The sequence below is a fragment of the Xiphophorus maculatus genome, chromosome 2, assembly GCF_002775205.1.
Source record: "Xiphophorus maculatus strain JP 163 A chromosome 2, X_maculatus-5.0-male, whole genome shotgun sequence".
NCBI lineage: Eukaryota > Metazoa > Chordata > Actinopteri > Cyprinodontiformes > Poeciliidae > Xiphophorus > Xiphophorus maculatus.
The window spans coordinates 29276947-29291060 of NC_036444.1; the positions used below are offsets into that span (position 1 = coordinate 29276947).

At 41.7% G+C, this 14114-nt stretch overlaps 1 long non-coding RNA gene across 1 annotated transcript; it reads left to right on the forward strand.

Annotated features, from left to right (window-relative positions):
• The first annotated feature begins 417 nt into the window (after nt 1-417).
• On the forward strand, nt 418-5577 carry LOC111610321. Its single transcript, XR_002753601.1, has 3 exons — nt 418-3431; nt 4587-4652; nt 4787-5577. It is a non-coding gene; the product is annotated as an uncharacterized LOC111610321 (long non-coding RNA).
• Nucleotides 5578-14114: the final 8537 nt, after the last annotated feature.

A 14114-nucleotide genomic window follows, 5' to 3' on the forward strand; every position in this document is an offset into this window, starting at 1 on the left:
GTAATGCGTTAGCGCACGCGATTAACCAGAACATTTTAATGCGTTAATATTACATAACACAGATCAATCAAACCATCTATTTTGACATCAGAGCCTCTCTCCCGCAGAGGGTTATCTAGTTCACCATACCATACCATACCATACCATACCATACCATACCATACCATACCATACCAACTTTATTTATAAAGCACTTCAAAACAACCACAGCTGATACAAAGTGCTGTACATCAAAACACAACATAACAATAAAAAAGCATAAAATAAAAACTTACAGTTTAAAAACAAAAACATACAATTTAAAACTAGATCCCGCTAGAGTTGAAAGCCAAATAAAATAGATGGGTTTTAAGACGAGCTATAAAAGTGGACAGTGAAGGGGCCTCCCTGACCTGCAAAGGCAAGTTGTTCCATAATTTGGGGCCCATGACAGAGAAAGCCCTGTCCCCTCTGAGCTTCCTTCTTGATCTCGGTACCTCCAAAAGCAGCTGATCTGCGGACCTAAGAGACCGATAAGGTATGTATGGGTGAAGAAGCTCAGAGAGGTAAGCCGGGGCAAGATTATGTAGTGATTTAAAAACAAACATAAGAATTTTAAAATTAATGCTAAAATATACAGGCAGCCAGGGAAGTGAGGCCAGGACAGGGGTCACGTGTTCCCTCTTTCGAGTTCCTGTCAGCAGTCGTGCAGCAGCATTCTGTACTAGCTGCAGACGTGAGAGCAGCGACTGACTAACTCCCAGATAAAGTGCGTTACAGTAATCCAATCGAGTTGAAATAAAAGCATGGATCACTGTTTCAAAATGCTGCCTGGAAAGAAAAGATTTCACTGACGCCAATCGCCTTAAATGATAAAAGCTGGACTTAACCATGGCTCTGATTTGGCTATCCAATTTAAAATCACTGTCCACCTTAAAACCAAGATCTGTAATAACAGGTTTAAAATAAACCTCCAAGGGTCCCAGGTCAACAGAGGAGGACTCACAGGAGCCACTGGGTCCAAACACCATCACCTCTGTTTTGTTTTCATTAAAATTTAAAAAGTTCAAGGCCAACCAAGCTTTAATATCACCTAGACATGCCAGGAGATGTTTGATAGAATGTACATCCTTTTGCTTCAGGGGCAAATAAATCTGACAATCATCAGCGTAACAATGAAACGGAATCCCATGTTTCCTGAGGACAGAACCCAGAGGCAGTAAATAAAGAGAGAAAAGCAGTGGGCCCAGAATGGAGCCCTGTGGGACGCCATAAGGCATTGAAGCAGTAGATGATTCAGAGTCACCAATCTTGACTGAGATTGTTCTCTCCTCCAGGTAAGACCTGAACCATTTAAGAACAGTGCCACCAATACCTACAACATGGTGTAATCGCGATATTAAAATGTCGTGGTCTACTGTATCAAAAGCAGCAGTTAGGTCAAGTAAAATCAGAACAACATGGTTACCAGAATCACATGCAAGAAGGATGTCATTAAAAACTCTTATTAAAGCAGATTCTGTGCTATGAAGAGTTTTAAAACCTGACTGGAAAACCTCCAGAATGCCATTGTAATCTAAAAACTGTTTCAGCTGACAGTACACAAGTTTTTCTAAAACCTTAGAAAGAAAAGGCAGCTTCGAAATAGGTCGATAATTAGCCAGAACAGTTTGATCAAGGCCAGGTTTTTTAAGCAGTGGTTGCACTACTGCATGTTTAAAACTAGCAGGGACCACACCTGATGACAGACTGCTATTTATAATTGCAAGAACAGGCTGCCCTATGCTAGGTAAGATATCTTTAAAAAATCGTGGAGGGACAGGATCACGAGGGGAACCTGATGGCTTAATATGGCCAACCGCGTCCTCTAAAAGTGAGACAGTCACAGGCACAAACTGATCGAAAGCAGCCGAGCGAGGGACCAAAACAGAGGGGTCAGAGTCAGGAGCTGTGATAAGAGCCCTGGTACTACCAACCTTTTCAATAAAAAAATGCAGAAAATCATCACACACATCAGGAGAAGCTTCCAAACAGGCATTCTGTGGAATATTAAGCAGAGAGTCAATGGTGTTAAATAAAACACGTTGGTTATGGCAGTTTGAGAGAATGATATTTGCCAAATATTCCCTTTTTGCCTCTTTAACCGTGCTCTGGTAGAGACGCCAACAGTCTTTTAAAATCTGAAAAGTAATTTGCAATTTATCCTTTTTCCACCTGCGTTCAACACGACGACATTCCTTCCTTGCAGCACGAGTTCTGTCATTAAACCAAGGCTCAGGTTTAATCCTTGGCTGCCTGGTTTTTAATGGAGCAACCGAGTCCAGGATGGTTTGGGAGGAAGAATAGAACCAGGACCAGAGCTCTTCTGTATCAGAGTGGAGAAAGTCAGATCATCCACAGAGCTGAAGAAAAGCAGTAGAGAACTGAGTGGCAGTGGAAGGGTTAATAATCCGACAGCGCCGAGGAGCAGCGCGAGTTTTAACTGCAATAGGTGTCAAACTGACATTGAATAAAACAGGCAGGTGATCCGAGAACACGGAGTCACAGATTTCCAGGTTAGTCACAGGCAGACCACAGGAAATGACCAGGTCCAGTGTGTGTCCGTGCTCATGTGTTGGGCTGGATACAGCCTGCACCAAATTAAAAGAGTCCAGGAGGCTTAAAAAGTCCTTTACCAGAGGTTTATCAGGACAACACACGTGTATATTGAAGTCTCCAACAATAAGAACATGTTCATAGTTAGTTATAATCCCAGATAAAAAGTCAGAGAAATCGCTTATAAAATCCTTATTATATTTGGGGGGCCGGTAGACGACAGCACAGAAAACTGGGTTTACGTGTCTCATCTCAAATGCCGTAAACTCAAAGCTGGGGAAAGACGTCTGTAGAAAACACTGCTTACATCTGTAGTCCTGCTTGTAAACAGTCGCTGTGCCTCCTCCTCTTCCCGAAGCCCGTGGTGAATTAAAATAAGAACAGTCCGCTGGTAAAAGCTCAGATAGAGCACTGGACTCACCAACACTCAACCTTGTCTCAGTCACACACAGGAAATCCAGGTCTTGGTGACTAAAAAAGTCCCGAAGAATAAAAGTTTTATTCCCAAGCGACCTGGCGTTTACCAGACCAATCCTGACAGGAACTGGATCATGGGCTTCGACAAGTCAGGAAACCCGACACAGCGGTCTCAGGTTTTGGAGACACTGTCGGCGCATGTTGAGCCGGGAAAGGCAAGGGCGGCGGTGCAGAGGGGCCTCAACGCCGACCACGGGCACCAAGCAGACATCAACGGGATCCAAGAAACGCCGAGGCACCCGAGAGCCTAGAAATGATCCATACGATGATCGGGTAAAAGGAGAGCAGTGCGTCAGATAAAATTTCAGCTTCACCAGCCGGCCGCTTCGTCTACCACGACGACGTCTCCTCCGTGGAAGCAGCGCAGGAACCCGGAACAGGTGACTCGGAATCTCCGACAAAAGCGGGGGCAGGGATTGTTGGCCAGCAACATCAAATAACATCATATCCTGGACCGAAGGTTGGAGGTCTAGTAGTGTGTTGCGATCATACACCAGCAGAGACTCACAGCAACACGTTACACACGGGGAGCTACGAACAGCGAAATACTTTTCCTGCGACAGCACACAGACAGCAACAAGAGTTGAACAGTTTCAACAGTTTCTTGTGTTGGATCTTTAACCAACGTTGTGCACATCTAGTTTACTAGCCCGCAGTTTCATGTGCACGAATTACACCGGTCTTCACCAGCAGGATGAGGACAATATAGTCCCGCTTCATCACAGGAAGTGAATATAGAGGAACATTTTTAAACCAAGGTTTAAAGCAAACTGACTTTCTATAAACCTTCTTGAATATAAAAACCTGGAAAACTAAGAATCTTTAGACATGGTTGGTTTGAAATAACAAAACATTTTTTGAGAATGTGCATGTTTGATATGGGCTTCATGGTATCATAAAAGGGTGGGGCATCCAAGAACTAGAAATTAAAATAGATCTAATAAAATAGATCTTATCTATCAGTTGGCTCCTGAACAAGTTTGGTACCACTTGTATGGATATGTAGCGGAGTAAATTTCTCTTAGTTGCTATTGAGTATGGGAGACTACAGATGTACAAATGCAAGATAATTGCTTGGATTATCTGCAGCAAGAGGGGTTTGCACAGCTGTGAGCATATTTACATTTCAAGCCTACAAAGTCAGGCATAGTGATTAATTGTGATTAATCAGCCAGTGCCAGATTCTGCTATGGGCCACACAGGCAACCGCCCAGGGCAGCATCTTGTGGGGGTGACAAGACCGACCTCTCACCCCTCTCACCGCCTCAGATACTCCAATTGTCTGTGTCTCACCGTAACTTCAATCCTTCTGTCCATAGACTAATGGATGACGACATAGTGAGATATTGCCATCTTACTGTATCTGCCAACTTTATAACTACACATAGAAGCACAGAAGTTACAGAAGGTGTCTGTCTGCAAACATAGTGTATGGATAGAGACAGAGGAATGTATCTGTCTATGGAAATGCCTCTGTGTACCAGAGTATTAAATTAAAATTATAACTAGTATCAATGAACATTGTTATTTTTCAGGAAACAGCATCAAGGGCACAAGCGGGTCCAGCAACTCCTTTTGCCACCTAGAGTATTGTTTCATAGGTGAGAACTATGAGAACTATTTTTAGTAATGCCTTTACAGAACATATTTGGTAATTCACAGGCATCTAATCTAAAAATGTAATATGTACTTAAAAACAAAAGGGTAATTTTAAACTGTCTCCCATCTATTCTAGGTGATTCATAGGCCTCAACCCAGAAAATGGAACAAAAGCTGCAAATGGAAAAGTGACATCAACCAACAAGACGACTTATGCAGAACACAGCAGTGAACCTGCATGTCTCCATTCTCCTCCTTCATGAGCCATGTAATTTTACCATTTTAAAATGGTAAAATTACACATTTACACTCCATCTCTCTCCCTGTCTGTCTTTTTCTCCGTCTGTCTCTCTGTATCTGTTCTGTCCATTTCTAATAGACAGACAGGAGGACAGAACAATGAAGGAAGGTCAGAGAGAGTCTTTCCTTTTCATCCTGTCTGTCTTTAACTGATATGAATGTAGTTTGGAAACTTTGACATTTGGGTACTTTTGTTTTAGTAAAAATTATTTAATTAATTGTACTCAATGTCATATTATCATGATTGTAAATGTATCAGTTATGTTTTTAGATCTGACTATTTTTCACTTTCGTTGCAATACTTTGACTTTTGTGTAACAAGCAAATATTGCTGCTGCAAAATACTGTATTTTGTTTTGCTTCAGTTTGTCAGATTTAAATTGACAATAAAATCAAGTGATTTTAAAATATACATGTATGTTTTTTTAATTAGAAAAATATATATTTTTTGTGAGTTTGGTCAATTAAGTTGCAGGTTCACATTTAAACTTTTAAAAGCTAGCAAAGTATGCAGTTTCATGAACGACTGAAAAATGACAACTTTTTGTAATTGTGACTAGTTTAAATGCTGTTAAAATGTGTTGTCATATGGCAAGAGTTTATACCTTTTGTAGTAAAGTGCCTGCACTGCACATGTAAAAGAAAATGGATAACAATTTTGACAATACAGTTCTGTTGTACCTGTTCTAATTGTTGAGTGTTCTTTCTACCCTTTCACCCAGTCCCGTCTTAAAACACTTCATGTGATGTAACTTAAAAACATGTCTTTGAATTAACGTAATTAAATCATGGAAAGGATTTCAACATGATTAAGTAGCTTTCTTTCAGCATGAAGCATGTTTGTTGAGCTAACTTAATTTTCATGAGTTGGATCAACTTAATTAAGTAATGTGAAGGTACCGCTGTAACATATGGTGGTTTCAACTAAATTTGCATTAATCTTAATCAAGTAAATTATTTGGTCCAAAACATTGTAAATTAGTTGGGCTGGCTTTATTAAATTCCATTGGGTCAAACTATGGTAAGTGAGTTGAATCAACCTTAATAAATTAAACTGAGCCAACACATTTGCTTTAAATAGGAGTAACAGAATTACACTGTGCTGAAATAAAGCAAAGTAATCAGGTGGAAATCCTTTCCATGATTTTTTTATGTTCATCCACAGAGTTATTTTTTTCAGTGTAGTTTGTTTGGCTTTAAGGTCCTTATTGTATCCTCCCAAATGTGAGGAGCTTTAGATAGAGTGAAAACAATATTATATTATAGAAAAATGTCATTGACACTTAACATTATAGATTACCAATGAAGGCATCCAAAAGTGAATACATTATTCAGCAAACCAAACATTTTGACATTATTATCAGGGTTGCTATTAACAAGAACATAAAATACAAATCATGTTTGTTCATTTCTACTTTGTACATCATCTTTCTATCCACTCTCTGTTTATCTGTCTGCCTGGAGAATCTTCAATGTAAGAAAGTGAGAAAATGTGTCCAAAACCTTTAACCTTAATTAGTGATAAATAAGACTAAGAGTTTAAACTTTTAGTTCTTAGTGACCAAAATGTGAAAACGTGAAGGTTTGATTAAAAGTAGAACCAGTCAGATTAGAAGGAATGCAGCTTTATTTGTTCTTAGTATAACTGGAACATCAGATGAATCATAATTAAACATATTAAAAACAACAGATTGTTAATGCACTTCAACTCTGTAAGAACATCAGACACATTTTTTAAAACTAGACATATTTTATCAGCACATTGAGCTCATGTGATTCCTGCTCCAGAAAGGTGAAGGTCTCTGGACTTCCTGAAGGTAAACACTGACTGGTAGTCAAGGTAAGGGCTAGATTTCTCAAAACCTATGTAGATGTATTTGAGAGGAAGGTAACTCTGCGTTACTAGTGATACAGATTAACTGTGACATGCTGGTATGGTTGCTGTATTAAGCTTCAACTTTGTCCTTTTTATGTCTCCCTCATAGCAGTAATAGAAGTCAGCAGGTGATGATATTATATCTAATCTGTCAGGTGTTCTCGCTCAGACCAACAGCTGTTCTTCTACATATACTGGCTCATACAGACGACCTTGTATTTCCTAAGAAAAAGCCTCATCATCCATGGTGTGGTAATCACTTCCTTCTTCTGCCTCATGGTTTTGAAATATCATCGGACACATGAATTTCAAAGATCAGATGGACTGATGCAATCAGCAGAAAAGCACTTTCATCACGGTCGCAGCTGAGAAAGCAGCAACCGTGCTACTTTCTCAGCAGCACTGTTGTATGTGTCACACGTTAGTATGATGTCTCATACAAACTATAGACATCCTAAATCAGGGGTGTCAAACTCCAGTCCTCAAGGGCCGCTGTCCTGCAGTTTTTAGATGTGCCACAGGTACGAAACGCTGGAAGGAAATGGCTTAATTACCTCCTCCTTGTGTAGATCAGTTCTCCACAGTCTTGCTAATGACCTAATTATTCTATTCAGGTGTGGTGCAGCAGAGGCACATCTAAAAGTTGCAAGACAGCGGCCCTTGAGGACTGGAGTTTGACACATGTGTCCTAAATCAATTGATAAAATGGTTACCCAGACTTTTATGAAAATGTTACATTTCAATACCAAAATCTGGTCTAAGGGCTATGAGCTAATTTTCTCTTTAGACCTTTTGAGTGTCTTGCTTTTTAGCAAACTTAGTTCACTTCGATTTCTGTATTCTGCAGGTAACTATTTCATAGAACCCTACATCCAAAAATCTAAACAATCCGTTTAACTATGCAAACACTCCTGTGTGGAGAATATTTGTGTAGTATTTGTGTCAGATTCCATATGATGGATTTGGAATCTGACACACAGATTCCAGGGTTACATGCAAATGCTACATGTAACCCTGAACAAAATGAGAAAGGTGCTGAAAACAAGGAAATCAAAACACTTGTTTGATTTTTTTCCAATCTAAAAACCTTTCATTCGTTTTATGTTACAGAAAACATACTAAAGATCTGATTATGCACTGCCTGGCCAAAAAAAAAGTCACCACCAAAAAATGGTCACACTCTTTAAGAGGCTCAAACACATTGGATAAAAATATTAAGGCAGCATTCAAGGTAGCACCCGCCCCCACCGTGGCTCATCAGACTAGCTCTCCATAATGTTAATTCCTGAATATACAGAAATGTTTTGAATGCACAGACTGGGATGTATTCAGGGAAGCTGCAACTGAAAACCATCACACCAATGTTGAGGAGTTTGCCGAATCAGTGTCATTCTGAAGTGGAAGATATCTCTGTGACCAAGATCATCACCACAAGGGCAAATCAGAAACCCTGGATGACAAAGGAGGTGCGTAAGATGTTGAAGGCACGAAACTCTGCTTTTAAATGTGGGAACAGACAGGTGCTCAGGTCAGCCAGAGCCAACCTAAACCACGCCATCAAAGCTACAAAATATACCTATGCTCAGAAAATTCAGCACATTTTCCCATGAGTCAGCAAACACCAGGCGCATGTGGCAAGGCGTCAGGACAATCACAGACTACAGGACTACTCCTTTGTCCTGTGAGGACAGAACAGACTTTCTGAATGCACTTAATAACTACTTTGGTCGGTTTGAAGCCCTCAACACTCCTGTGAGAAAATCCACTCCTCATTCAGATGAACAGACACTTAAGACTGGAGACAGCTGATGTTCAGAGAACCTAGAGAAGATTCAACATGCATAAGGCAGCAGGTCCCGATAACATACCAGGTCTGGTTCTCAAGAACTGTGCTGACCAGCTTTCTCACACCCTCACTGACATATTTAACACCTCACAAAACTGTGCTGTCATTCTGTCCTTCAAGATGGCCATCATCATTCCAGTGCCCAAAAAACCCACAATTTCAACACTGGATGACTATCGTCCTGTTGCACTCAAACCCATGATGATGAAGTGTTTCGAGAGGCTGGTGAAGGATCACATCACCAGCCTCTCTCAATTTGTACATTTTTTTAAATGTACAATTGAATGACAATAAACTCTGTGTCTATTACAGTTATTGTGAGGATTTGCATTTTGTGGAGTTTTTTCAGCTAATTGAGTCTCTGTTTGTCCTGTTTACCCTTTGATTGTCCCCAGCCGTCCCTTGTTTCCCCTGATTACCTTTCCTGTGTGTTTAAACCCTCTTGTGTCTCTGGTTCCCTTTCGGATCCTTGTCGTGTGATGTCAGTGGTCGTGTTTCATCCCAGTTGCTACCAGTTCCTTGCCTTTTGCTCACCTGTGCTCCCAGGATTTCTGTTCACCTTAGAGTTTCTACATTAAACCATCATTCTTCACCATACCTGGGTCTACCGCGTCATCCTCACCACCTCAACAAATACTGTTTCATGACAGTCATTTACAGTTGTGTATGTCTGAATGATAAAGTGTTTGTATGCATATAAAAAATAAGTCTGTTTTAAATCATTCCTTCTTTGTATGTAACTTTTACATTAGTATGTCTGTGCTTTTGATTTACATTTATGTGCTATTAGCTATAACATCTGATTACTTTTACCAGGGAACAGAAGAGGAGCGTAGCTAATACGATGGAGAACAATAAGGAGAACGGTCAGCAACGTGAACAACCATAACAACTCCTGCAGTCTCTTTTTTTATACCCACTCCACACATTATTGTACATTCAGTCGTTTGGATAGCATCGATGTGCTAATACAATCTTTAGGCACCAAGTGAAAATAATATAATATAATGTGTGTATATTATATTTATATTATGTATATATTAATGTATACATTATACATACATATAATGTATATATAATTATATATATGTATCATTGACACTTTACATTGTACATTACCAATGAAGGCATCCAAATGTGAACACATACATCAGCAAACCAAACATTTTGACATGACTGTTACCAGGGATGAAAGTAGTTTTAAATTCTTCCAGTACTATGACGACAATTGTCAATGACTCATTGTGGGAACCAAAACAAATAAAATCAAAAATATTTTACTGTACTATAGACAACCTATATGGATAACGCAGAAGTAGAGGCACTTCACAATGTGAAAAAAAAATATATATATATATATATATTGGTTCTGGCATAGAAGGTGGAAAGTAATTAGTTCCATTTAGATTTATTAATGTAATTACTATTTGTCTAATCTGTCCTTTAAGTTGTTTACAAAACCTGAACTTTTACTTTTACTCGAATTTGCTTTGAACAAAATTTCTCAGTTACATTTGAAATCATATCCATAAATGAGTCAAAATTAAACATAAGAAAACACCAGAAAAAACGGCATTGATCTTTCGGCTGGATTTGTATTAAGATCTCATGTTGTTGCATTAATTGGAAAACAGGAGTAAAAAAAACCCCATCAACTGTAGTTCAAGGTAACCTTTGAGAAAAAGAAATCCACTTGCTGAACTGGATGAGTTACGACTATCCATCACGAGTGACAGACGGATTATGGACTCAAATGTCATGTTTTTCACCGAAACATGGCTAAACAACAGCTGCCTGGACAATGCTATCCAGCTAAGTGGACGCCACACACACCGAGCCGACAGGACAGCAGGTGACTCCGGCAAGACCAGAGGCGGAGGTTTGTGCATTTATATTAACAAAGCTTGGTGCACAGACTCTGCTACTACCGAGAGTCACTGCTCACAGAATGTGGAGTTTTTAATGGTCAAATGCAGACCTTATTACCTCCCAAGGGAATTCACCTCGATCATCCTCACTGCCGTGTACACCCGCCCCGGATGCTAATGCCAAGCTTAGTCATGAAAGAACTCTACGTGGCTATTAGCAAACACCAAATGAAAATACCCCGAGGCTGCTTTTATTGTTGCAGGTGATTTCAATCACTCCAACTTGAAGACAGTTCTTCCCAGATTCCACCAACATGTCCCCTACCACACCAGAGGAGACAAGACCCTGGACCATGTCTACTCCAATCTGGCTGGAGCTTACAATGTGACACCCCTCCCCAACATCGGACAATCAGACCATCTCTCCCTGTTCCTCACACCTCGGTACTTACCACTCATCCAACGTGTGAAACCTACCGTGAGGACAGTAAAGGTGTGGCCAGAGGGCTCAGACGCTGTGCTCCAGGACCGGTTCAGGAATACAGATTGGACTATTTTCCACCATACAGACTTGGATCAGTACGCCTCATCTGTACTGAACCATATTTCCACCACCATAGAACGTGTCACCACCTGCAAATGCATTACCATGTACCCCAACCAGAAACCCTGGATGAACCGAGACGTTCGTCTCCTGCTGAAGGCCCGCAACATCGCCTTCAGGTCAGGGGTTGCACAGACTTACAGTGCACCCAGGGCTGAGCTGAAGAAGGGAATCAAGAAGGTCAAACACCACTACAAAAGGAAGGTGGAGGATCATTTTTCTAACGCCAACCCCCGACGTATGTGGCAAGGCCTTCAGATTCTCACAGACTACAAGAACCCCAATACCACCCCCGCTTCTACTGATGTCTCCTTCCTCAACGAACTTAACAACTCCTATGCTCGTTTTGAGAGAGTGAATACCACAACTGCAACCAAAGCAGCTACCACCCCAGGCCAACAGCCACTGACTTTCCTCCCCACTGACGTAGGAGTGGCTCTGAGCAGGATTAAATCCCACAAGGCTGTGGGTCCTGATGGCATACCTGGACGTGTCCTCAGAACGTGCTCTGGGGAGCTGGCAGGAGTGCTGACGGACATCTTCAACCTGTCCCTGGCACTTGCTGTGGTACCGACCTGCTTCAAGTCTACCTCCATCGTCCCAATCCCCAAGAATCCCAACCCAACCAGACTCAATGACTACCGCCCAGTAGCCCTTACCCCCATCATTACCAAGTGCTTGGAGCGGCTGGTCCTAGCACACCTCAGATCCTGTCTCCCCCCCACACTAGACCCCCACCAATTTGCATACAGGCAGAACAGGAGCACAGAGGATGCAGTCTCTATAGCGCTGCACTCTGTCCTTTCTCACCTGGACAGTAAGAACACTTACGCCAGACTGCTGTTCTTAGATTTTAATTCAACATTCAACACTGTCATCCCATCACAACTTATTACCAAACTCACAGACCTCGGCATCAGTCCACTCATGTGTAACTGGTTGCTCGACCTCAACATGTCCGGCTGGACAACCACTTCTCATCCACCATCATCATAAACACCAAGTGCCACAAGGCTGTGTGATGAGTCCCTTCCTCTACTCCCTCTTCACCTACGACTGCAGACCTGTCCATGGCTCTAACGCCATCATCAAGTTCGTAGACGACACCACGGTGATCGGCCTCATCAGAGATAATGACGAGGCCGCTTACAGGGAGGAGGTAGACCGTCTGGCTGAGTGGTGCGACAAAAACAACCTGCAGCTGAACACCGAGAAGACCAAGGAGCTTATCGTGGACTTCAAGAGGAACGCTGACCCACATCCACCCATCCACATTAAGGGGACAGTGGTGGAGCGTGTGGACACCTTTAAGTTCCTGGGAGTCCACATCTCCGAGGATCTGACTTGGACGACCAGCTGCTCCAAACTCATTAAGAAGGCGCATCAGCGCCTCTTCTTCATGAGGACCCTGAGGAAGAACCACCTGTCCTCACGAACTTCTACCGCTGCACCATTGAGAGCATCCTCACCAACTGTATTACAGCTTGGTACAGGAACTGCTCTGTCTCCGACCGGCAGGCGCTGCAGAGGGTGGTGAAAACTGCCCAGTATATCGCTGGGGCACTGCTCCCTGCCATCAAGGACATCTACAGGAAGCCGTGTTTGAAAAGGTTCGGGAAAATCACAAAGGACTCCACTCACCCAGCACACACACTCTTTTCCCTCCTGCCCTCTGGGAGGCGTTACAGAAGCCTACGGACCAGAACCACCAGGCACCGGAACAGCTTCTTTCTCACAGCTGTCACGCTTTTGAACGCCTCCTGACATAAAACATAAACTATAAGGACTGTACTCCCCTATCCTCTCATACAATAACACATGGACTATCCTCACACACACACACACATCACGGACTGTTTTCTTCACACACACATACAACCTGTAAATTTATCTGCCATTATTTATCTATAATCCATTCCCTAACATTCTTGTATAATCTCATATTCCGTATAATCTGTGCATACAGCTCCCATATTTATATTTATACACAATATCTATATCTCTTGCTATAACCCCTTATAGTCCATACATACATAGTCTTGTACATCTGTAAATAAATATTTATATCTCGTAGAGCACTTCTGGATAGATGCAAACTACATCTCGTTGCTTGTACTTGTGACAGTGCAATGACAATAAAGTTGAATTCTATTCTATTCTATTCTATTAAGACATCATCCATCCGTCCATCCATCCAGCTAACGTTCCGGGTGAGAGGCAGGGTCACCTGGACAGGTTGCCAGTCTGTCGCAGAGCAACACAGAGACAGACAGGACAAACCACCATGCACACACACACAAACACCTAGGGAGAATTTAGAGAGATCAGTTAACGTAACTGTCATGTTTTGGACTGTGGGAGGAAGCCGGAGTACCAGGAGAGAAGCCATCATACACAGGGAGAACATGCAAAATCCATGCAGAAAGACCCCGGGCCGGGAATCGAAACCAGGACTGCAAGGCAACAGTGCTACCAACTGCGTCACTGTGCAGCCCCAACTGAAGACATCAATTTAACTGTAAGTATGAGAAAGGCAGCAGCATTTTGTCTACCAAGCCTCAAGAAACTGCTGATTCTTATTTTATGAGCCGCAGTGGACATGCTTTTACCTGGATGACAAAATGCTGAGTTTTCTGTCAAACCTTTTATGCTGACAGTGGCATAACATTTCAAAAATTGGACCAGTATAAAGCCAGCACAATTTAAGTGCAACTGTGGGTTACCCAAATACTGAATGCTGTATTGTCCGTTTTACAGCCTTTTTGATTGAGTCACACTACTGATACTTTGGTGTTAAGAGATCCAAAAGGGAATAAACAGAATTTGGGAATAGAGTGGCACCTAAGACCTGAAGGAAGACTCTAGCTCACCTGCAGTTCTGTTTCAGAGTTTATTTTTAACATATACAAAATAAGAATAACATACTTTTAATATACACAGGTTTTTCTCAAAGTTTTCCTGTTTACCTGT